Source organism: Prionailurus bengalensis, chromosome B1, assembly GCF_016509475.1.
Source record: "Prionailurus bengalensis isolate Pbe53 chromosome B1, Fcat_Pben_1.1_paternal_pri, whole genome shotgun sequence".
Classification (NCBI taxonomy): Eukaryota; Metazoa; Chordata; class Mammalia; order Carnivora; family Felidae; genus Prionailurus; species Prionailurus bengalensis.
In genome coordinates this window covers 64408478-64433998 of record NC_057344.1, presented here as the reverse complement: position 1 = coordinate 64433998, position 25521 = coordinate 64408478, and the positions used below count along the sequence as shown (strand labels likewise).

The following is a 25521-nucleotide window of genomic DNA, read 5'->3' as shown; positions in this document are numbered from 1 at the left end:
ATGTATGCCACACGCGACATGTTTCTATGATCCAATTTGTCTTAAATTTGATGCAACGTAGCTTATTAATCAATAAATGTATTTATCATTCAACAAAAATATGTAGATTAGAGTGCAAACATGGAACAGTGGAGGAAACAATGCTACTCAATGTACCTAAATTATTCAGTTCATAACACATATTTGGGGGTAGAATAAGGAGAATGGCAACAAACACCGTCTCAAAATGATCTGAAATATTCAACCACTACTTAAGTAAACAGCACTTATATTCAAAGAAACATGTTTCATTCATTAAATCACTTAACCAAAGTGACACTTGGTGAGCAGGAGGTAGGATGATAATTAGGACAGAGCAAGGACTAGGTAGATGTCACACATTTCAAGGGCCTGAGAGAGACAGAGCTTCCAATACAGGCACAATGACTTCATTACTCTGATGGCATGACATCTTTCCAGATTCTGTTTGTGACATCTCTTCAGAGTGTTAGGCACATGGTAGGTGTTTTTAAAAATAAATGTTTGAACCTCTATTTTTACTGTCTTGAAAATAATCAGATTGATAACAGGTCTCCAGGTCTAAACCAGACAATCTAGGTGGAGAACCTTTCATTAAACTGTTTTCTCATGGGTCCGAGAACCACCTGAGAACTGCACCAAACTGTCCATTAGCTCCCTCATAACACATTAATCATGCATCTGGGCAAGCTTCAAAATAGAACAAAGTAGACTCTAAAGGAAGAGGAACTTGACTTTCTTCCCATTTGGAATGTAAACTCTTTGAAGTATTTCCTCCAAATCCTCTCTGCCTGTTTGAACATTTCAGAGACTGAGGAGCTCTTCTGTTTCAAGAAGCAGTCTCTTTTATTTCCAGACTGAAAAATCCAGTTCTTAATATTAATAAGTTCTTATGTATAGTGCAAAAATTCTACCTCCCTACAAGACTAACCTGAGTAATCTGAGCTCGGTAATCACACTTGATCAAATGCTTCTTCCAACACATGATGGAAGGTAAACTCTGGGAGGATCAGGAATTCATCTATATAAATAACACTCTACCTGTAACTGCTGGAATTCTAGTAGATAGTTAATACTCAATATATTTTTGTTGAATAGATGAACGAATGAACAAATGAATAAAGAGAGTCTCAAGCTCCTTCAAGTGTTTGAGAAAATATTTAAGTGTAAAGGAAATAAATTATAGTGTAAAGAACAATGAAAGACAGTCAGGAAGCCTAGACTCTAGTTTTAGCTCTACATCTCAAGATCTATAACATCTTGGGGCATATGTTGATACAAACACACTAGGGTCTATTTTTCTTTTTCTGAAAAAGAGGACCTTGGTTACTTTTAATAAGTTCTTATCAGACTCTTACATTCAGTGTCCTCTTTAAATCTAGGCTATGCATTCCAGTGCTCCAAAGAACATATTTAATCCCTTTCCCCTAGCTCAACTGTCCAAATACTTACAAAAAGTGTTATTATATGGCACAACAGTTATTCTCTAAGACATACCTATATATCCTCTGAAGACAGATTTTTTTTTACATAGAAAAATTGCCTCAAGCCTCTTCACCTACCTGAGTTTTTCTTAGAACGCTTTAGTTTGTCAATAGTGCTCCTAACTTGCAAAAACTGGAACTAAACACAACACCTCTGGCAAGTTCTGAACAGTATAGATTAGAGTGAAACTATAATATCACTAGTTCTAAATATGACTGTCTCATCCCACACCCCTTGGGAGATTATAAGGCGCCAACACTGCTCTGGGCACTGTGACTATAACCAATGAGAGAGAAAGAATTTTTCACTTAAGTGCCTTATTTTCAAGTAGAAATAGAAGGAGTAGGCCATTTCAGATTGTGATCCATAGTAATGAAGCAAATAAAACTATGCAGTGGGCTACTAGTTAAGACAAACCCTAGAGTCCGCCACATAGGGAATTAGGGGGAAAGCAATACAGGTAAATGGAACAGTATATTCCACTCCCCAAGGCAGAAATGAGCTTCATATGCCCCAAACTGAAGAAAAGCCCATGGTTACTGGAAACCCGAGAAACAACTGTATTACATATAACTTAATTGTAGTGTTTTACAGGCAGACTAGTTCAAGTTTATCATCTTATATTTGTCTGTCAGGTTAGCCCAGTTAGTGAAGATCTACAGAAACAAAGCTAGTGGAGAGACTCTCTCTATATAAGAAACTATAATGACAGTGAAACTAAGAATGTTTGCAGAAGTCAGAAGCAAGCAGGTATCTGAGGCTGGCATACTAGGGAAGCAAGGCTAACTGCATTAAGTATGGAGGCTAAACCATGGTAGAGTTGGGGAAACTAAGGTTAAAGTAAAGAAATAAGAAAGCCAGGTAATGATCGAATGGGCCAAGACTTAAAATAGAGTGTGCCCCCAAATTTTTTTAAACCATGTTTTATATAAGTTGGAGAGCTACTATATTAAGGGTATAGGGGCTAAATGAGAAGATTCAGTCTCTCTCTTCTTTTGTTTTTTTTTTTTTTTCAGAAAAAAAATTTTAAGTTTATTCATTTATTTTGAGAGAGAGAGAGAGAGAGAGAGAGAGAGAGAGAGAGAGAGAACTCTGATGGGGAGACAGAGAGAATCCCAAGCAGGCTCTGCATTGTTGGTGCAGAGCTCACTGTGGGGCTTGAACCCAGGAACCGTGACATCATGACCTGAGCCGAAATCAAGAGTCAGACTAAGCCACCCAGGAACCCCAAGTATATCATCTAATATTATTGAGCCTGTAATATTGTATTTTAAATACAATGTTACCTATTTAAGTATATATGCCTTTTATTATACCATTTACAATATTATAAAAAGACTGAAATATGAATTAGTCAAGGGAAAGAGCCTTGTAAAAAGGATTTTGCAGTTTGCATTTGAACTTCTTTAATTTTTAAAAGCTAATGCATGCTCTACTTTTAAGTATTAGATTTATTTATAAGGTATATTTGTACTAAAAAAAAGCCTTCAATGTATGTTTTAAGAGCTCCATTAGGTATAGAAATCTAAATGGAAGAATCAGAATTAGTCACTATCAATGTAATAGTTAAGGTTGTAAAGTTAATTTAGCAGCTGAAATTAACCAATCTAGCAAAGATGATTTCTACATGTAAATGTGGTATTAAAATAGATTATCATGTCCTTTAAAAAAAAGTGTGGCAAGCAGAAAAACTACATTTAACCTCTTCAGGGATTCTCAAAACAAGCTGTACAAATTTATCAAGTGTAAAGTCAGGCTCTAGAACAAAAACCATAACATATATTTTAAAGAAGACCATTGCAACAGCTTCCATGGCTGTGTAACAAGTTACTGCAAAACTTAAAACAACATGCACTTATTTATCTCATGATTCCATGGAGTAGATATTTGGGCCTGCATTAGTCAATTAGTCTTGTCCATATATCCGTTGTCAGCTAGGGGCTACCGGTCTTTGACAGCCTTACTCACATGTCTTGTCACTGCCCATCTATTGCTGGGGGCAACAGAGGTGACTGGTCTAGTTTTCTCTTATTATCCATAGGGGTTCTCACACTAACCACTTTGCAAGAAAAGCAGGAGGGTAAATGCTATTGCACAAGTATGTTTCGAAGCTTGGCTTCCATCATTGTTCCTACTAGCCAAAGGAAGTCATGTAGCCAAGTCCAGAAACAGCATTATGAGGCACTACCAAAGGCCTTGAATATAGGGGGACAAAAATAAACAGAGGTCATCACTGCAGTTAACCCACCATAGCCACACAGAGTAAACCTACAGTAAAAATAAATCTTCACATTAAAAAGTGACAAGGATCTATTGCAAGAAATAACAAATAAGGGTGCTGAGAAAGACAATGAAGAACTAGATTTTTATGCTGCATAAAGACAGAGACTATGTTCCTTTTGCTCGCTACCGTATCCTTAGTACCCTGGCCTGTGTTTGGCTCTTGTTGGTACTACTAAATGCATACTGAATAAACAATAAGGTCTAGAATGCTAAAACACCCGTTCTGTATTGCACAATGGGAAACAACAAAGTAACACAGGGGTTTTAAATATAGCCTCTGGAGTCATATTGCCTGTATTTACATCCTGGCTTTGCCTCTTATTAAGTGTGTTTTTGGAAAAATACCACATCTTTCTGGGCCCAAATTTCCTGAACTATAAAATGAAGATAATGACAGTAACCATTTGTGGTGGTTTAAACATGATTCCTAAGTTATTTGACATGATTCACTTCAGGAGGCAGGGTCTGTGACACTTCCTTTTGAATAGAATGGGCTTGTGACTATTTCAACAAACAGACTCTACTGGAAATAATGATGCATGACTTCCAAGACTTGATCATAAAAGGCGATGTACCTTATACCTTGATTGTTGGCATAGTCCCAACTGAAGCCCTGAGCCTCCATTTGAGAAATTTGAGTATCCTGAAATTGTCAGGCTGTTAAGAAGGCATTTTTGCCATGTGCAGGCACTTTAGTTGGCACTCTTAATCTTGGAGTCCTCTTAATGCATGTACCAGAAATGTAAATGAATAAACCATCAGATGATTCCAGCTTCCAACTGCTGAGTTATTCTATACAATCTTTGAATCTTTCCAGCAGAGGCCCCAGGTATCATGCAGTAGGGAATGATGCCATGCTGCTATGCTTCATCCCTGCTTTTCTTTGTCTGAATTCCCAACCGACAGAATTCCTCAGCACAACAGCATTTGTTTTAAGGCATTAAGTTCTGGGGTAATTTGTTATGTAGTGACAGTAGCCGTAACAGAATTGTGGTGCCTGAAAGATAGGTGCTACCATAAAAACCCTAACTATGTGCCCTGGCTTTGGAAACAGGTATCCCACAGAATCTTAGAGGACCCTGTGGTGGTTAATTTTATGTGTCAATTTGACTGGCTCATGGGTGCCCAAACATTTGGCCAAAAATTATTCTGGGTCTATCTGTGAAGATGTTTCTAGATAAAATTACTATTTAAATCATTAGACTGAGAAAATCAGATTGCCCTCCCTAACATGGATAGCCTTAATCGAATCAAAGACCTGAATAGAACAAAAAAAGTTAAGTAAGAACTCTTTCTATATGACTGATTGAACTGGGACATAACATCTTCTCCTTCAGACTTAAACTAAAATAGTTGGTTCTTTTTGGCTCTCAAGCCTGCTGGCTTTCAGACAGAGACTTCTACGACAGGCTCTTTGGGTTTCCAGATTGCCAACTGGATATCTTGGCAACACTTAACCTCTTTAATCAGGTGAGCTAGTTCCTAATAATAATTATCTTTATATCTATACTCCTCTATATATTTCTATCTTTGTATCTATCTATCTATCTATCTATCTACCTACCTACCTACCTACCTACCTATCCATCCATCTATCTAATCTCTCATTGGTTCTGTTTCTCTGAAGAACCCTAATTATACAGACCTTAAAAAGATTATTTGTGAGAGATTAAAAGACCTCAAGGAGACTGTTGACAAAATAATGGGGAATTTGGGAAGAAATTATCATTGGAGGTTGACAAAAAGGATGATCAAAGTTCAGCAGCATTCTCACAGATGATGGGAAAAATAGCTTTACAAGCTATGTACAAGCAGCATATAAGATACAAGAATAATGACAAACTGAAAGAAAATTTCTATTTTTAAGCAAAATTTAGAGAAAATATAAAGGAGCTAGGACTTGTTCCTTTTTAAAAAAAATGTTTATTTATATTTGAGAGACAGAGAAACAGAGTGCAAGCAGGGGAGTGACAGAGACAGAAAGAGAGAGACAGAATCTGAAGCAGGCTCCAGACTCAGAGCTGTCAGCACAGAGCCTGATGCAAAACCCAAACCCATGAACTGAGCCATGAGATCATGACCTAAGCCAAAGTCAGACGCTCAACCAACTGAGCCATCCAGGCACCACCTGGGACTTGTTTCTTTTATTTAAAAATAAAACTATATCTCCATCTCCATATCACCCAGAGGAAGAGTCTCAAATTAGAAAAACACCTCAGGGAAAATATCAAATCCTGGTTCCTCTGAGATAAACATCTTAGGGTTAAGGTGAAGTCAAGGATATGAACAGAAAAACTCTTTGGTAAGAACTTAGAAAGACTAGAAATAGTGCTTCATAAGCTCTGTGAAAGAGATAAAAGTTATCTAAGACATTAAGAGCATCCCTGGCAAATTATCTCTCTTAAGTAATAGGTATTCTGAGAAATTTAAGATCCTGGACTCCATCAGCCTCACAGGAAGCCAATACAGTTGTGTTTATTTTAAAGAGAATGTGGCTATGGCTTTTGTCAAATCAAGTGTATTATAAATCAAAACATAGGAAACCCACAAAATGCTTAAAGAAATTAGTCAGTTTTGACTTAAAGAAATAAGAGTCCAAAATAAAAAGAGGCCTTTGTACTTGCCACCTTTCATAAGAAGGAAGCAAGCTTGAGGGGGATTCTCATTTGAAGTACAAATCAAATTTTATGGAAAAAAATAGAATATAGTGAAAATAATAACCAAGAGCTATAAAGCAGAACTAAGAGTCTCAGAAAACTGCTTTAGGGAAGTAGGAATAAACCCTAGTCAAAGAACTCGCAACAAATATGCAGCTGGACTTCAGAATTGTTATGGATTAGTGACTGCTACGTGTCTCTTATTTTCCTCCTTTTTGAATAGGAGTGTCTATGGAAGTTACTCAGCCATTCTTATGTTAAGTGTATACCGTACAGATAACCTGTCTATTTATTTTAGGTTCTTCAGATTGAAAACAACCATACTAGATGAACTGTACTCAAGAAGCCAACTGGAAAATTGAGATGGCAAGATCTTGGACTTGTATTTGATGACAAAATAGGGTAAGACTTCAGAGGGCTTGGGGAAAAATAATGGTATTTTGCACCCTACAATTCAAGGAAAGGAATGCAAGTAATGGTGGCTGCAGGTGAAATGTGGTGGTTTAAAAACATAAGCCTAAAACTGTCTGGCCTGACTACCATCAAAATATGGGATCTGCACATTATAATTATAAAATCAAATGTTAAGGACAAGGAAATAATCTTAAACAAGCAGCAAAAGAAAAAAAGCTCATTACAAGCAAAGGAAGCCCCATAAGATTATCAGCAGAGTTTTCAGCAGAAACTTTGCAGAACAGAAGGGAGTAGCACAATACAGTCAAAATGCTAAAAGAAAAAAAATTTGCAAACAAGAATATTCTACCCAGCTAACCTATCATTCAGAATTAAATGAAAGATAAAGAGTTTTCCAGACAAGAGCTAAAAGAGTTTACCACAACTAAAACAGTCTTACAAATAATGTTAAAGGGACTTTCTTAAGCAGAAAAAAAGGCACTAATTAGTAATGAGAAATCATATGAAAGTATAAGTCTCACTGGTGAAGGCAAATATAGGTAAAGGTAGTGAATTGATCACTTAAAAACTAGTATGAAGGTTAGAAGATAAAAATAATAAAAATAGTTTCAACTACAATTAGTTAAGGGATACAAAAGATAAAAATATGTAAAATGTGACATTAAAAACATAAAATGTTCAGGGGGTTAAAACATAGAATTTTACAGTGTGTTCAAACTTATGTTGATATCAACTTAAAATAGACTTTTATAAATATAAGTCATCATATGTAAGCCTCATGGTAACCACAAAAGATAATAAGAAAGGAATCTAAGTATACCACTATAAGAAATCATCAAATCACAAAGGAAGAGACCAAGAGAAGAAGAAAGAAATAGAGGAACTACCAAACAGCCAGAAAATAATCCACAAAATGGCAATAAGTACATATATATCAATAATTCTTTTTATGTAAATGGACTAAATTTTCCATTCAAATACATAGAGTGGTTGAATGAATAAAATAAAACTCATATGCTGCCTACAAAAGACTCACTTCAGACATAAGGCATACACAAACTGAAAGGGAAGGGATGTAAAAAGATATCCCACACAAATGAAAACCAAAAGAAATCAGCAGCAGCAATACTTTGGTATCAGACAAAATAGACTTCAAAACAAAGACTAGTGAGACAAAGAAGGTCATACATAATGATAGAGTTAATCCAACAAGAAAATATAACATTTGTAAACATTTATGCACCCAGTGTAGGAGCCCCAAAATACTTAAAGCAAATATTAACAGATCTAAAGGGAGGAATAGATAGCAAAGCAATGAAAGTAAGAGACCTTAAAAAAATTACAAAAGGGGTCCTAGGTGGCTCAGTCAGTTAAACATATGGCTCTTGGTTTTGGCTCAGGTCAGGATCTCTTCATGAGTTCAAGCCCTGCATTGGGCTCTGTGCTGACAGCACAGAGCCTGCTTGGGGTTCTCTCTCTCTCCTTCTCTCTCTCTCTCTCTCTCTGTCTCTCTCTTTCTCTCTCTCTATCTATCTCTGCCCCTCCCCTGCTAATGGTGTCTCTGTCTCTCTCAAAAATAAATGCACTTGAAAAATAAAAATAAATAAAAATAAAAGTAAGAAACTTTAATACCCTACTTACATGAATGGATAGATCATCCAGATGAAAAATCAATAAGAAAACATCAGCCTTAAATTATATATTAGAACAGATGGACTCAACAGAGACATACAGAACATTCTATCCAAAGGCAACAGAATTCACATTTCTCTCAGGTTCACGTGGAACATTCTCCAGGATAGATCAGATAATGAGCCAAAACATGAGTACTAACAAAACAAAACAAAAACAGAAAAAACAAAAAGAAAAACAAAACTGAATATTAAGCATATTTCCCTACCACAGTGCTATAAAACTAGAAACCAATTACAAGAAAAAACACTGGAAATTCCACAAATATGTGGAGATAAAAAAACTATGTTACCTAATACCAACTGGATCAATTAAGAAATTAAAAGTGAATTCAAAAAAATATCTTGAGATAAATGGAAATAAAACACACCAAAACATGGGAGGTAACAAAAGTAGTTGTTTTTTTAATGTTTATTTATTTTGAGAGAGCATGCATGAGTGGGGGAAGGGCAGAGAGAGAGAGAGGGAGAGAGAGAATCCCAAGCAGGCTCCATGCTGTCAACACAGAGCCTGATATGGAGCTCAGTCCAATGAACCATGAGATCATGACCTGAGCTGAAATCAAGAGTCAGTCATTTAACCAACTATGCTGCCCAGGCAACTCACAACAAAAGCAGGTCTATGAGAGAAGTTAATAGCAAGAAGTGCCTATCTCAAGAAATAAGAAAAAAATCTCAAATAAACAACCTAACTTTATACCTCAATGAACCAGAAAAAGAAGAACAAAGCCCAAAGTTAGTAGAAGAAAGGAAATAACAAAGATCACAGCAAAAATAAATAGAAACTAAAAAGACAATAAATAAGATAAAATAAACCAAGAGCTAGAAGAAGACACAGTGGGAAAGCTCCTCGACATGGGTTTGATAATGATTTTTTGGAAATCACACCTTTGGAAAGTAAAAGCAACAAAATGAAAAATATGCCAGTGGGGGGCACTTGGGTGGCTCAGTCTGTTAAGCATCTGACTATTGATCTCAGTTCAGGTCTTGATCTCAGGGTCATGAGTTCAAGCCCCACATATGTGTGTGTGGGACTACATTACACTAAAAAGCTTCTGCACAGGAAAGGATAGATACATCAACAAAATGAAAAGGCAACCTAGTGAATGGGAGAAAATGTTTTCAGTTCATGTATCTGAAAAGATATTAGTATCCAAAATATATAAAGAAATCATACAACACAATAGTAAGAAAATAATAATAATAGCAATAATCCAATTTAAAAATGGACAGAAAATCTGAGTAGACATTTTTCCAGAGAACAAATACAGAAGGCCAATAGGTACATGAAAAAACACTAACATTACTAATAATCAAGGAACTGTAATTTAAAACCACAATGAGATACGACTTCACATGTGTCAGGATGGCTATTTTCAAAAAGACAAGAAATAAGAAGTGTTTACAAGGTTGTGGAAAAAGGAACCCATTATACTCTTTTGGTGGGAATATAAATTGGTGCAGCCATTAAAGAAAACAGTGTGGAGGTTCCTAAAAAAATTAACGAGAGAATTAACAAATGATCCAGCACTAACTAAAAAAGATATATGCACCCCCATGTTCATTTCAGCCTCATTTATGATAGACAAGATATGGAAACAACTTAAGTGTCCACTGATAGATGAATAAAGAAAATATAATACACATTCCCACAACACACACACACACACACACACACACACACACACACACACACACAGAGGAATATCAGTTAGCATAAAAAAGAATGAAATCTTGCCATTTGTAACAACATGGATGGGCCTTGAAGGCATTATATTAAGTGAAATAAGTCAGACAGGGAAAGACAAATACTCTAAGATTCCACTTATATATGCAACATATATATAGATATGTGTACATATTTATGATGTATGTATGTATATACACAGACATGCATATAAACAAATACATAGATACAGAAAGCAGACTGGTGGTTGCCAGAGACAGGTAGTGATGGTCAAGTGGGAAAATGAGCCAAGGGAGTCAAAGGCATAAACTTGTGGTAAATAAATAAATAAATAAATAAATAAATAAATAAATAAGTCTGTCTGTCTGTCTGTCTGTCTTGTGGATGCAATGGATGGCCTGGTGACTATAGTTACTATTACTATAATGTATGTCTAAAAGTTGCTTAGAGAGTAAACCTTAAAAGTTTTAATCACAATAATAAAAAACATTTTGGGGATGCCTGGGTGGCTCAATTTGTTAAGTATCCAACTCTTGGTTTTAGCCTAGGTCATGATCTCACAGTTTGTGAGTTTAAGCCCTGCATTGGGCTCCATGCTGGCAGTGTGGAGCCTGTGTTGGATTCTCTCTCTCTCTTTCTCTCTCCTTCTCTTTGCCCCCGCCCCAAATAAATGAATAAGCTTAAAAAAATATTTTAAAAAATAAATTAAATAAATAAGTAAAAAAACATTTTGTAACTGTGTATGGTGACTGATGGTAGCTAAAACTTACTGTGGTGATACTTTCACAATATAAACAAATAGTAAATCATTACTTTGCACACCTGAAACTAATATAATGTTATATGTCAATGATACTTCAATGGGTACAAATGTGAGCAACCTTCCTGACTAAATGGCTACTGCTTAGGGGAGCCTGGGTGGCTCAGTTCATTGAGCGTCTGACTCTGGGTTTCGCTCACATCATGATCTCATGGTTCATGGGTTCAAGCCCTACCTCAGGCTCCATGCTGACAGTGCAAGAGCCAGCTTGGGATTCTCTCTCTCTCCCTCTCTCTACAACCTCTCCTGCTTGCTCACTCTCTTTCTCAAAATACATAAACATGCTACTGCCTAAAGCAATGCTGGGTCATAAAAAGCAATGCAGCTTCTGATCTGTTTGTTAGAAAACTCACACCCAGAATCCGTGTCTCCATATAAGAATTCTGACTACCCTGAAGTACCATGCTGTGAGGATGCAATGACACATGAAGAAGTCACATGTAGTTTATTCAGATGGCAGTACCAGTCATCTGGTCACCCCAATTCAGGTGCCCAACATGTGAATGAATGAGCTTTCAGAAAATCCCAGTCCTTAGTTTGGAGTGACCTCAGAGTCACACACTTGGAGTCACAGCCACAAACAGTAAACCATCTCACCACATACTGTCAGATTCCTGATCCACAGAATTCATAAACATTATAAAATGGTTGCTTTAACCCATTAAGTTTGGGGGCAATTTGTTACACAGAAATATCAACTAAAATATAATCTCATAGATAAGCTATGGGTTAAAATGAAAGTGCATAAAACAATTCCTATTGAACATGTAGTATATGTTCAATAATTAGTAACTAGATTAATGATTATAAATATATGAATGTGTGTGTGTGTGTGTGTGTGTGTGTGCGCAGCACTGATATCCCCAGAGTATCAGAAGGAAAAAAAAAAAAAACTTTTCACAGAACAATTAATGTAGAATTGAACCAGGCCAGTACCTTTAAGTTCAACAGCTGTAATAAAAAGTTGTCATTGTACAGTTGAAGAGCACTTAAAAGCTGTTCAGCATGATGTTATTTTGTGAAATGTTACCATGATTTAGAAAAAAAAAATTACTATTTTCCTAAGTACTCAAATATTCACAAAATTATCCTATACATGAAAACTTTCAAAAAATTTCCCATTCATGGTTGTTTTAGTTCTTCCTGGTGTGGCCTGTTCTTTATAACACCTACAGAAGCGGTAAAACAAAAGATAAGAGTGTTACCACAACGAAGATGAAGTACAAAGAATTATCAAAATAACGGTATCTCACTTATTGAAGAGGGCATCTTTTGGGATGAGCACTGGGTGTCTTATGGAAACCAATTTGACAATAAATTTCGTATATTAAAAAAATAAATAATGGTATCTACAATACTCAATTTTAAACACCCATGAAATGTTGAAAAATATTAGCATAAATACAGAATACTTGGCAATATGTACATGGAATGGAAGTGAAAATTCACATGGAGAGCATGTGTTCTACAAATTCTTGGCTCTAGAGAATCCTTGGTCCAGCAGCTACAAGACTGAGGTTAAGATAGCAAGGAAATGCCATAAGGTTAGGTTTCACTTATCTAAGGCAACCAGACAAATGGTACAATGGTCTGTACAAGTAGAGGTCAAGAGTATTGGCAAATTTCAAATAGCAATGAATTTGCTATTTTTTTAATCATTATTATTATAATAGGCCCCATCTATGATGCCATGCAACTTAAATATTTCCTCATCATTAATGGAAAGTATTAATGAGTCATGTTCACTATGAATAATAAAATATATTGATCAGAATATAGTGAACATAGAGAATTGATTTCTTTAGCACTTTTATTTATCAAGCACTTAATGGTGTTTATTTTGTCCCAATGAATCTTCCTTGCATTTTAGAAATATTAACTTATTTTAATTTTCATAGCTCTATAAGGTAGTCTCCATATTTGTCACTATTTTACACATAAGGGGACTCAGACACAGATGTTAAGTAATCTCACCAAGGTCTCACAGCTAAGAAGTGGCAAAGCTCAAATTTGAACCCAACATGCTTTTAACTACCTCACTCTGTTGGCTCTCAACATAGGCAGTATCAATTAACAAGCAAGAGTTTCCTTCTAATTCTAAGGCATGAAGTTTCTATTATACTCCTACTGGCTGCCAAACAAAATGCCTGAGTTAGATGGTTAACATCAACAATCAAAGGTGAGTCCTTTGGTGTGTAACTGGCTAACCGTATGCAGAAATCACTTCCTCCAAAATGTGAATGAACTATCGTAGTAGTGTCATAGTAAATGGGCATATAAAAAGTGGTTTCAGATTAAAATAAAACATACTGATAGAATTTGCATTTCTAAGGCTTTGTAAAATTTAACACATCTCTATCATATTTTACAATCTCATGAAAATTTTGAAAAAAAAATGGAAAGTAAAACTGTGTCGTGGACCTAAGTCTATACAACTTAAGCATATAACTTTCACACACTAAGCATTCATAGCCATACACTGCCCTATGGAACTTGTTTAGGAGTGAACCTGTTTAGGCTTACAGGTTAAGGATAATTACTATCTATAAAGAATTTGGTCATTTGTGAGAACACACAGCTGCAGCCTCACCTAACAAATATCTTTTTACTCCGTATCTCAAACATGAGCTTCATTTTCTGTGCCCAGCAGTGTCATTGCATGTGCAACAGTTTACTGGTGCCAGAATGTTTTCCCTAAGAAACCCTCTGAAGTTGACATCAAAAATACAAATCCTGAAGAATTCAAAATGTTCCTTTGTATGAGAGAATGTGTACTGTATTCTTTGGCAGTGGCTGGGGGAAGAGATCCCTCTGCAATTGTTTTCTTCGCCTTCCTTATCCAGATTTGCAAGGTCTGATGAATGGAATGATCAATGTGAAATGTGAGAGGCTGAAAGCCCAAGTCAGACACCCAGCACCCTGGAACACTGTCCTTTTCTTCAATCTCCTTGTCATTCTTTTAAGAGCAAAGTCCTATCACCACCTCTACCCTCATGTCACGCCTATTTCAATTATTTAACAGAGTTGCAGAGACAGGAAAGAGAATGAGTATCGAATAGATGTCATTTCTCATCTTCACCTGGAGGTTATGAAGGCTGCTCCAAGTGGCTTTGGGTGATACTCGTAGGCATGAGCTGGGGGAAAGCAATACTCAGACTGCTATCCCTCTCCCTTCAGGAGTACCTCAAATTAAGGGATTCTAAATCCATGTAGGCACTGTCAGTGCTGCAAAAAACTGAGTTAAATGCTGACTAATCGGCAAGTTCTAAAAATCCTGCTTAAACATCTGTAGCTTTACCTGGTCCTCCCGTGCTCTAACACACCTCCATATAAAGATTTTCGATCAATAATCTTTCAGACCCAACGATCACACTGAGTCTCATTCAACCAGCCAGGAATTCATAATACATTTTTTAAATGAACACCAGAGAGGAGTGTTAACAATCAACCTACCTAACAAATGAATAAACAAAGAGCAGAAACAAATCTGTAAATTCAGAGAAGAAACTGATGGTTGCCAGAGGCAGGGGTGGGGGTATGGTGGAGAGTGGATATGCAAAATGGGTGAAAGGGAGTGGGAGGTATAGACTTCCAGTCATAAAATGAATACTTCGTAAGAATAAACGGCACAGCCTAGGGAATATAGTCAATAATCTTGTAATCCAGTTGCATGGCAACAGATGTAGCTACACTCATCATGAGCGTAACATAACATATAGAATGTTGAATCACTATGTTGTACAACTGAAACTAATGTAACATTGTGTGCCAACTATATTCAAATTTAAAAAAAAATTAAAAATAAAAATTAAAAAAATTTAAATACTGTTCAAGGTGTATCAGCAATTACTGTTTTCATTTAATTGTCAATAAAATGTGTTATTCAGTCTTACTTATTAATGCAATTACCCATAACATCTGTTTCAAACAAGAAAAAATAATGTGCATTATGGTAATTTCATTGCTGAAAGCAAATAATAATATGGAAATTTACCAGTTTTCATTATATAAAACTATTTCAATACTATTAGTATACTCAATGGAATCCACTATAAGCACATGGGACTCTAATATTCAATTGAGACTCAGAAGTTGGAAAGTACTCTTCTGAAGAAAAGAGAATTAGCCTTTTTACTCCTTGGCATTCTCCCCAAAATGTCAGATTCATATCTGCTAAAGATGTATTTCATTTGGTGAATACAGGACATTCTGGGTAAATGTGCACAGTTTATTCATAAATTAATGTTTCATATTACTTTACCTGGATCTCAGCTATTTCCAAGCTCAGAAGTCAGTTGCTACACAAGAAAACTATTGTAGCTACCCTTTGGCAAAGAACTGTTTAGCATCCTGTTATAACATCCAACCAAAAAACTGGTTCAAACCATAAAGGAATTGAATCACTTCATTGGAAAGTTGCATGGTTTTGAACAAAGGTTGGTTTAAAGCAAGGACTAATCCAGTGGCTCATCCATTTATCACTCAGAACATCGTTTTTCTTTCTCTGTCCTGCCTATTTTCAAGTCAGCTTTAGTATCAGTAGTATCTCTGATCAGCCTTAAAACTCCAATCTTTTCCCTCACAATATTCAGACCTAGAACTCATGCTTTCATACAAATCATCCAGAAGAAGACAGTAAGTCTATTCAAGGGGTTTTCAAGAAGCAGAGATAACAGGTATCCTTAAAGGTGAGTCCTCAGTACTCAGACCTATCCTCCCGAGCCAAGTACACCTTTGAAGACAATCATGGTCTTTATGTGCCCAGAATGGAGAATGATCAGATGATTATAGTAAAGGAATAACAGAAGAAAATAAAATAACTTTATTTTTTAAATGGGATCTAGTAAATGTACTTTTTTCTACATTTACTAGTAAATGTACTTTTTCTCCAGGGCACAAGCTAGAGAGGTTAAATGACTTACTCAAATTTAAAGGGTTTTGGTGAAGCCAGGACTCGATTTCATACTGCACTTGATCTTAGCCAAAAGGCCGAAAAGTGATTCAGGACTCCATTTCATGTATGCCAAATCTCAGTCCATGTCCTCCCTACTAAACTATTCTGCCCATTACTATTTAATTTTATCTTACTTTCTAAATTTTGATGAAATGAACTCTAGTTATATTCTGTAAATAGGACCCATTTATATCCCATCCAACCTTACGCATCATGAGCAAATAAACGTAACAACAAAAACTCCAAACTTCCCCATTCAGAGGTTAGCAGCTTCAGGGATTACCTGAATTCTTTTAATCTTTGGTACTATAATTTTATGCCTTGAAAAACAAATCACCAAATGCAGTAATAACAGAAAGGACAGCAGACTGGCAGTCAGAAAGCTTGTATTTTTGTACCAACTTTACATCTAACTAATCAAGTGATATTGGCAAGTTATTTATTCTCTATTGGTTTCTTTTTTGGCATTAAGATAAAGAATTTTTAAGAGACTTTCTGATTCTGGGATCCTTTGATTCTAAAAATTCTGCTTACAGAATGTGAAAGGGTTATGGTACCTTAATTACAAAGAAACACATAAAGTGTGAAATTGGATTTCTCAAATACATCTCTGGCCCTGAGATTAACTATGGTATTTAACTTCCACAATTTTCTACTAAAAATAGAATTAATAAGTCTATCCACCAGACAGATAACAATTATCTACTATGTTCAGAATAATGTATATTAAAAAGCCATATTGTTTTCAATTCACTCAAGTTCATGAAGCCAGATCAGCAGCTACTTTGAGTGAGGAAACGAGGCCCGGGGGATGTCACTGGAAAGGCAAGTAGAAAATCTTGAAAGGGACATCTCAGGAAAGAGGGAGGAGAGTAAACATTCTTTAAAGAAATATACTCTAAAAGGAAAGGAAAAATTGAAGAAGAAAAATATCAAAATCATGACAAAAGTAAAGAAAAAATGTACATATAATCCAAGGTGTTTTTGCTTTTTCCCCTCAAACCTAAAGCCTGGTTGTCATACATGGTCAGTTTGTGAGTGAGAAAAGGTGAGAAGAAAAGCATTCATGGCCTCTTTTCTCGTCTTATGAAACTCCTGTCATCTGAGGTACAGACTCTGTGCTGACGGGAGTGCACGGCAGCATGCAATGCAGGTGGCAGGAACACCCTTGGTATGATTCCTGGCTTACTTCTACACGTAAAATTCAGTGGGCTTAGAGACATTTCCATATAAATCCTAAATAATTATAAAAAATACATCCTAGTTGACTAAATATGGGAATTTGCACAATCATCCTAATTTCCAGTTATACAGTATGAAATAAAGTTACCCGTAGATCTAAGAATTTGATTACCCTTGTAAGAGGCAGATGTCCTATATGCCCAAATCCCTAAGGTGAATTAATTGCAGCCCAAGAAGTGGTGTTAACACATCTAAAAAAGATGGGAAAAGTGGATTAACAGGAACAAAGTGGCCCACTTACAAAATTAGGCAAACGAGATTTCAAGAAGCTAGACTGGTCAGTCTTTGTGCTCAACTAGAGAAAGACAGCTGGAGAGATCTGGAGTTAGCAATCTCCTTAGAGAGGACTCTTCCACTATGGCTTTCTCAAGGTCATGCCTTTTTGAAGATATAGATGAATTAACCCCACTCCAAGCACTTGAATATCCCTCATTGATTCCATGCTATGAAGTTAAATCTGATTACTAATTTCCTTTCCAGAACTTTCTTGGAGCTTGCACTTAAGCATTCCATGTCTAGATATCTATCTATCTACCTATCTATCTATATACAGGTATAAATTAATAAATTTGACCAACTACATTATATATAAATCTTCTATTACTTTGATTCATCCATCACTTCATAAGAGACTGATCATTTCTGGTTGTGCTAATAAAATGTTGTCTCTGGAATGCATATCTGAGGCATCCCCCTTTAATTGTCCAAACAACCTCCAGAGCTGATATCTTTGGAAGATAAGTATGCATCCTTCCCCTTCCCCTAAATATTAATACCAACTATATCCAAAATGGATGTAGTATGTTATTTTGGTTTTTGTACTTCTGGGGTTATTAACCAAAGAGATAAATAATTACAGTGCTATGCCACATGAAATATGTCAACATGTATATTGATTACAAAGCCTAGAGTTAGATTTACAATTTTTTAAATATCTTAAATCTGTGAATTACTTCTTATAGCTTAAATCTTCTGGACTATAATCATATTTAAGAAATAGTTTATATATTTTCCTTTTCTCTTTATATGCCTTAAAATAAAACAAAAAAAAACAGATGTGAAGTTAATAAATTTGTATATTCAAGAGATTCTAAATTTCTAATGGAACAAATTAAATTGGCTTACCTTTTAATTAGCAATTTTTTTCTTTTTTTTTTTTAAGTTTCTTTATTTATTTTGAGAGAGCACGAGCACACAAGTGGAAGAGGGGCAGAAAGAGAGGGAGACAGCGAGAGAATCTGGAGCAGGCTCTGTTCTGTTAGCACAGAGCCTGATGTGGGGCTCAAACTCACTAACCACAAGATCATGACCTGAACCAAAATCAAGAGTTGAACACCTAACTGACTGAGCAACCCAGGTGCCCCTGAATCAGTAAATTCTTAATTCTGAAACTAGATTGTTTTCCTCATGTATGCATATATTATTTTGATAACTCTAAGATAAGCAAAATACATTAAGAAAGCTTCAAAGAAGGATCTGTCTCATTTGTTCAACAATTATGAAATGTTCATTTTGCGTACAAGATGTTTTAACTTCCTTTAGAGAGAATCAACACTTGAAATTACAGAAAATATTGTCCTGAATATATTCTTCTTGCTTTCCAACACACAGAATATATTCTATGTAATCTATCCACCTGAAATGCAATTTATAATTTTTGGACTATGTATTTAGCAATTTAATGCCCTATAAGATTTAACAATATGTTTCAAACATATTTTAACTCTCTCCTGAAGAAAACCAAGATATATTTCAAACGTAAAAAGTGCTTCCCTTTCTGATATTCAGAATTATGTCTTTTTTAAAAACATTTTAATGTTGGGACGCCTGGGTGGCTCAGTCAGTTGAGCGTCTGACTTAGGCTCAGGTCATGATCTTACAGTTCGTGAGTTTGAGCCCTGCATCAGGCTCTGGACTGACAGTTCAGAGCCTGGAGCCTGCTTCAGATTCTGTGTCTCACTCTCTCTGGGCCCCTCCCCAACTTGTGCTATGTCTCTCAAAAAGATGAATAAACATTAAAAAATAAATAAAATATATAAATAATAAAAACATTTTAATGTTTATTCATTTTTGAGAGACAGAGTGCAAGCAGAACCCGACGAGGGGCTCGAACCCAGGAGCCGTGAGATCATGACCTGAGCTGAAGTCGGACGCTTAACTGAGCCACCCAGGCATCCCAAGAATTATGTCTCTTTTTCAAATAATATGTTGGCTGAGAGTTTCTTTTTTCTCATAATTCACTTATTTTCCTTTAAGAATGCCCACTGACTCACACCGTAACATAATAAAGTGTATTTGCCTTCAAAAGAAATGCAGTTGGCTCATAATGAATACTTCTTTAAAAGGTTTGTAAGGATATCTGAAGATGTGGCTTAACATCAATATCTGGCTAAAGATTCCAGCTATTTTGGGGGTTGAATAATTTCATTATTATTTCTAACATGCCAAAAACCAAATTTGTTTGATATTTTTCAAAAGTCATGTAAGCCATCCCAGCTTTCTCTGATTCATAGCCAAGCAGACATCAGCAGCAGGAGAGTTCTGGTGGTGACAAAATGTGAAGGGTGGAATGGGGGTGAGGGAGGGTAACCCATGGAATTGAATCAGTGTTTTCATTTCCAAATATCACTCAGAGACTGATAATTCTGGATATCAATCAAAATTGCCACCTAATATTTTCTTATGAAGTTCCCTTCAAAATTATCTTCAATTCTATCAAAGAACTCAGATAATGATATATAACTTTCATAAATCTTGCTTTTAGCATTTCCATATCCATTTTCACAACTGATCAGTGCCCCTCACTCCACATCCCACACCAATAAACTTGAGAGACAGTTCTTTGATGTCCTAATAATCACATTACCAAGTCAAAGGAAAGAAAAATTTTATGGGGAATATTTCCAATTAATACTAAGCTAATAAGTTTACTCACTTCACAAACATATTTCATTCTCACAAACTCCAGAAATACCCAATGTGCCTATGAACAGGGAAATTACTAAATTAAAGCATTTTTCTCATGCTAAATTAGACCAACCCTTGAAGTTCTGTACAAATTCTAGCCACATCAAGACTGCACTGCTCTTCAATGACATTTTCAAAATCAGTTCAAACAAAGTAGAAAGAGGCTAAGAATGTCTTTTCTCATTTGACTTTATTGATCTCTTCCTCTAAGGCACTTCTTGACACTTCACTCCCATTTGCTTTGTTTGTTTTGCTTTGTTTCATTTTTATTTCACTGCCTTCTGTCCCTACCACCTATTCTTGAGAAAAAAAGACTGACACACAGAACTGGATGTGGGGAAAGAGCATTTTCTACAAAATTAATAAGACCTGAGGTCTAAACAACAGTTATGTTAAAGAAACAAGAGGATTATAGTTTCTGGTATCCTATCTCCAGGTACCTTTTAGGGGAGCACAACAACATTTACATTATTTTCACCCAAATCCTGGAGCCTGCTCTATCTCCTTCTGAAAAAGCTTTGAAATAAGTTCTCAGCATCTGATCTTTCAAGCAGTTAGAACAACAGCAGCTAAATTTCACTGCAATAAGGCCTAAATGTGATAAGTTGAATAATCTATTTCTCTAGCCCATGTAAGTTTCAAATAATGCTTTTTTGTGAAGAAAAAATGCAAATGAAACATATCAAACAAAGGTAATATACACATATACATTCCAAATGAATAGAGAGAGCAATAGATTGTATGAGACAGAGAAACGTCATCCTAATTAGTGCTATCAGTGACATAGCTGGCGTATCTTTGGCTTCTCTGTCACTTTGTTAAGAAAGTTATTTTCACACATTCTAGTTTAATGGGCATTAAGCAAAATTAGCAAACACCAACAGCCCCAGGGGCTGAAAATGGATGACAGCAATGTCCACAGCCACTCAGGACAGCTGGGTTGTGCCCCATGAGCCATAAAAGTCCAAAGCAACTCTGCAGATGTTTAGGAAAAGAGGCAGAAGTTTCTATCTGTCAAGCCATAAGCCAGGTGTCCTTATGGATTTGGTTCCTTTCTTCATTCAGAAAACAGAGGTTACATTTCATATGCGCCTGTGAGTCAGCAATGATTCTCTTCCAGTCTACTCCTACGCACTGAGAGTGGGAGCCAGCTACTCTTAAGCCTTAGCCATATCCTGTGGCTCCAAGAACAGTCCTGGCTACAGTTGGCTTGGCTGTCCTATTTTATCAAATCAAACCTCCTCTTACCTCGACTTCCTTGTTCTTCTCTTTGTTTCTGCCCACTGAACTTCTCCCATTGCTGGCAGTCTCCCGTGCTGGGATTACGGAAATCTGGTGGAGGGGCATACTGGCAGGGCTGCAGGACTCCAGTCCCTGATTGGATGCCTTATCTCTTCACTCGCCCTGAGTAGCCCACCTGCACAATTGTTCATATCCTTGCTTTGCCAAGCTCAGTTCTAAACAAAAAGGGGGAAAAATAGTGTTTGAGACACTGTGCAGCAGAAGCCAGGGTCTCTGGCCAAAATGTCAAACACACTGAAAGGGAGTTTAGAAGAAATCCAAGAGCAAATAATCCAGGGAGTGTTGCATTCTCAAAAGGACGATTTACTGCAAGTCATAACTGCACTGCTTTGTCACTGGAGCACCCCCTCTCCCCTAAGAGCATTGTGGGAGACAATTCAATTTCTATGGTACCTAATAACTGTCATGGAAACCAAGGAAACCTAGGTCTCACAGGCCCTTATTAGCAACTGCTTCCTTTAATGGCATAGACTCCCACATTTGCAGCGGCTGCCACTTCTGCTTTTGTTTCTCCTCTGATTCCCCAGGAGTCCACTAAGCACCCAGAGACATTGCATCCTGCTGACTAGGTAAATAAGCAGAAGGCTGAAAAGCTTAGTGTCCTATTTGGAGCCAAATCTCTTCCTTGAAAAGCACGGCGAGCTGGCTGTGTCCTTCATGCATCCTCAGTAATCTACTTAGGTCAAGGGATCTGCCTTGAAGTGAAGATCATTGAACAAGGTGCTTAAAAGTAAGAAGGGAGAGAAAAAGACAAGAGACAGAGACTGGGAGCAAGTGTAAATGTCTTTCTTTGGCCAGTTGTAAAAGAGAGTTAACCATTCCCTGCACCTACGTTAGTAAGACATCAGCAACAGGAGTGAGAAGGCATCATCATTCTGAGACACAGAGCAACACTGCCCATTTCAGCCTTACTGCAGCTCCTGTGCTCCCTGAAATGTATTTGTTAGAATCAGTAGTAGCCTCTTCTTGCTTTGCCAGAAAGGAAACAGACTCTGCTAAGGGTGTGACTATCCTCTTAACAGTGAATACAATTTGGAAAAAATAAATGGTTCATCAAAATTTCTGAAAAAAATACAATCTCTCAGTAGAGTGAATTCACAAAATACACTAACTTTTAAAAATCACTTTCCCTATGATCATTTCCTCTTTGTTAGGGTATTCATTATTCTTTCTTTAAAAAGCCAGAATTTTCTTTTCTCATCTTAGATACATGCACTTGATATTTTCCAGACATTGTGAAGAGATTAGATCTCTCAGTGTCTTTTGGGTTTCTTTGCCCCAAAAGAAGCAAAATTCAGAAAATCGGTTGTTTTTACGCATCCTTGGACACTGCTAATTTTCCTCAATCACCTAGGAGATCTTCAAAGTAGTTTCCAGCTACAATTCATCTCTAACTAGTTCTGTATTCCACAACAATAATGTCATTTTGATGTGATATTTGTATTTCTTTCAACTCATAATAGAGGGGCACTGGGGTGGCTCAGTCAGTTGAGTGTCTGACTCTTGACTTCAGCTCAGGTCATGATCCCAGGGCCATGGGATCGAGCCCTGTGTCAAGATCTGAGCTGAGCATGAAGCCTGCCTAGGAATCTCTCCCTCTCTCTCTCTCTCTCTTCCCTCCCCCTCTCTCTTTCCCTCCCTCCCTCTCTCTCTCCTCCTCCCTTGCCTCTCTCCCCCTGCTCATATTCATGCTGTCTCTAAAATAAAAATTAAATATAAGTTCAGAATAGGGATAAAAGTAAAAAGGGTAATTACTCTCACTGGAAACTAAGCCAACAATAATCACTGTAAATATTGGTAAAAAACTTTAATTTGAATATTTTCTGAAATAAATACTCCAATGTACTTTCAAGTTCGGTCTGTGAGTTCTTCTTGACTGGCCACCCTCTCATGAGCTGGCAGTGGTCCTCACCTCTACTATCCATCAGGCTCATCTGGGATACTCTGTAAAACATAGATACCTGAGACTCACTTTACCACAGATTCAGTTGGGTTCAGTAGGGCAATAGTGGGAATCTGAGGTGGACAATTCTTAAAAATATCACCAATGATTCTGATACAAACCGATTTTAAGAACCATTGCACTATAGCAATAAAATAGCCTAAGAACAATAAGCTAATTAAAATTTGCCTTGTGACAAATCTCTACTTTAAAATAGCGAAAGAGAGTTAGGTAGCCATAACCCTGGCCTTTTCTCATCATCGCTCTTAGTTTGCAGAGAATATTTGCTAAATACAGAAGCTTTAATGAAGGGACTAAAAGCCAAACTCCTCCAAAATTGCCATGTCTGAAGTTAAATTGATAATGCTTAAAAATTGCTATGGCTTAAGGATCACATTTGTGACCTATAATTATGAGGTGGGTATTTCCTTACTTTAAAAATCGCCATTAATCCCTCTGTCTAGAAGGACTATTTTAATTAATGGAAGGATGGAAATAGGAGTCTGTAAACTTAATGGTGTGTGACAAATACTAAAATGTAAATAATGAATCTTTTTAGAAAAGTAATATTGTCAGGGTTTACGTCCATGAAGAAATTCCACGAAAAGCTAAGGCAGCTTTCCAGATAATTTAGACTCTAGTACTTTTGCTTAAAATATTCATTGAAGTTACAGGAAAGGAGATTTTTAGCTTGAATTAACTAAATGTCTGTCTTAATCCTTTACCTCATTATGCATATGAGGTTATCCTTTGTTTACTCTGAGATTTTTAAAAAATCAGATTTGAATTTCAAGTTAATTTGATTTATGTGGTTGAGTTATTTCAATTAGCTTTATCTTAAAATTTGGAATGTAAATCAAATTTCAGGAAAAGGATATTTACTTCCTAGAGCATTTTGTACACTAAACAAGGGAAGATTTAACTATGTTTCTTTTTCAAGTAAATGCTTCAGAAATAACAGGAAAAATTAATAACCAGGATATTTAATAAACATTTAGCTGGTACTGTATTAGGTACTGCCATAAATGGAATGTTCAAAATTTTCAAACAATATTGGGGAATAAAAGGCTTTTACCACTCCGTGTCACTCCACAGCCTTAGAACACTAGAACATAACATCAGCTAAACTGGATGTTATATTGGATTGGACTTATTTAACACCTTTCTTTAAAGCAGTTCCCAAAGTGTTCTGCCAACTAGAAGCATGGAGTTTCTCTGGGATGACTCATCACGTAACGATCCAAAGCTAAAAAGAAAAAAAAAAAAAAAAAAACTGTAGTGGAATGCATTTCTCCTATGGGAGCACAGTCCATCTTGTGCGGTAATTAAGCCCTACGGAACAAACAGGAAGCACTGCATTCAACAGAACACTACCAGGCACGACCACGCTACCAGAGAAGAGCTGTGGATTCTGGAATCATTCAGCTAATTTGTGTCTATGTACACAATCTCAATACATGATCCAGATTTCCAAACTTGATTTTTGTGGAAACTATTGACTCTAATTAGTGTTGAAACCATTTTGGAACATTCACGCTCCACCTGGACAATATTTCATACACATGCCCCAATTACATTTGTTTTGCTTCTATCCTGTGGCTCTCAACCCTCTGGCTCTAGGAACAGCACCTCAATTACTGCCTCTTGCTACTAAATTTGGCATTTGCAGTTAGTAATTCTAATGCTAGGACTACAGCTTTACCTAAGAGATTCTAATTTGGTGCTTCTCCTTGTTTTCAACGACTTAAGTTTTCCCTAGTTTAAAAGGAAAACCAAACAAAATATGCATCTGATTCTCCACTGTAAGACCTACTTCAATCTTTGTCAGCTTAAAAAAAAGAGCCTCTAAAGGATTTATTTTTATTATAATTAAGCAGGAAAAGAAACACAGTATTAGGCAGACAAGGAACCATGTAAGTATCTGCTGATATATAAACTGGACAGACTAATAATTCAACATTTGTTGAGCATAATCTGTTTTCTGAACCATGCTAGGAATTAAGGAACAGGAAGTTATATATACAATTATATAGGAAAATTTCGATACTCAAGGAGTTTG

The 25521-nt window shown here is 36.3% G+C and overlaps 1 protein-coding gene across 2 annotated transcripts in view; it reads right to left on the bottom strand.

Moving 5' to 3' along the window:
- The window catches only part of MARCHF1 (membrane associated ring-CH-type finger 1), an 889798-nt gene that overhangs the window by 476726 nt on the left and 387551 nt on the right, over nt 1–25521 (bottom strand). For both annotated transcript variants that reach the window (XM_043566174.1, XM_043566194.1), the window contains exon 3: nt 21467–21675. The gene's annotated coding sequence lies outside the window, so the exon portion shown is untranslated. The remainder of the gene's footprint in view (nt 1–21466; nt 21676–25521) is intronic.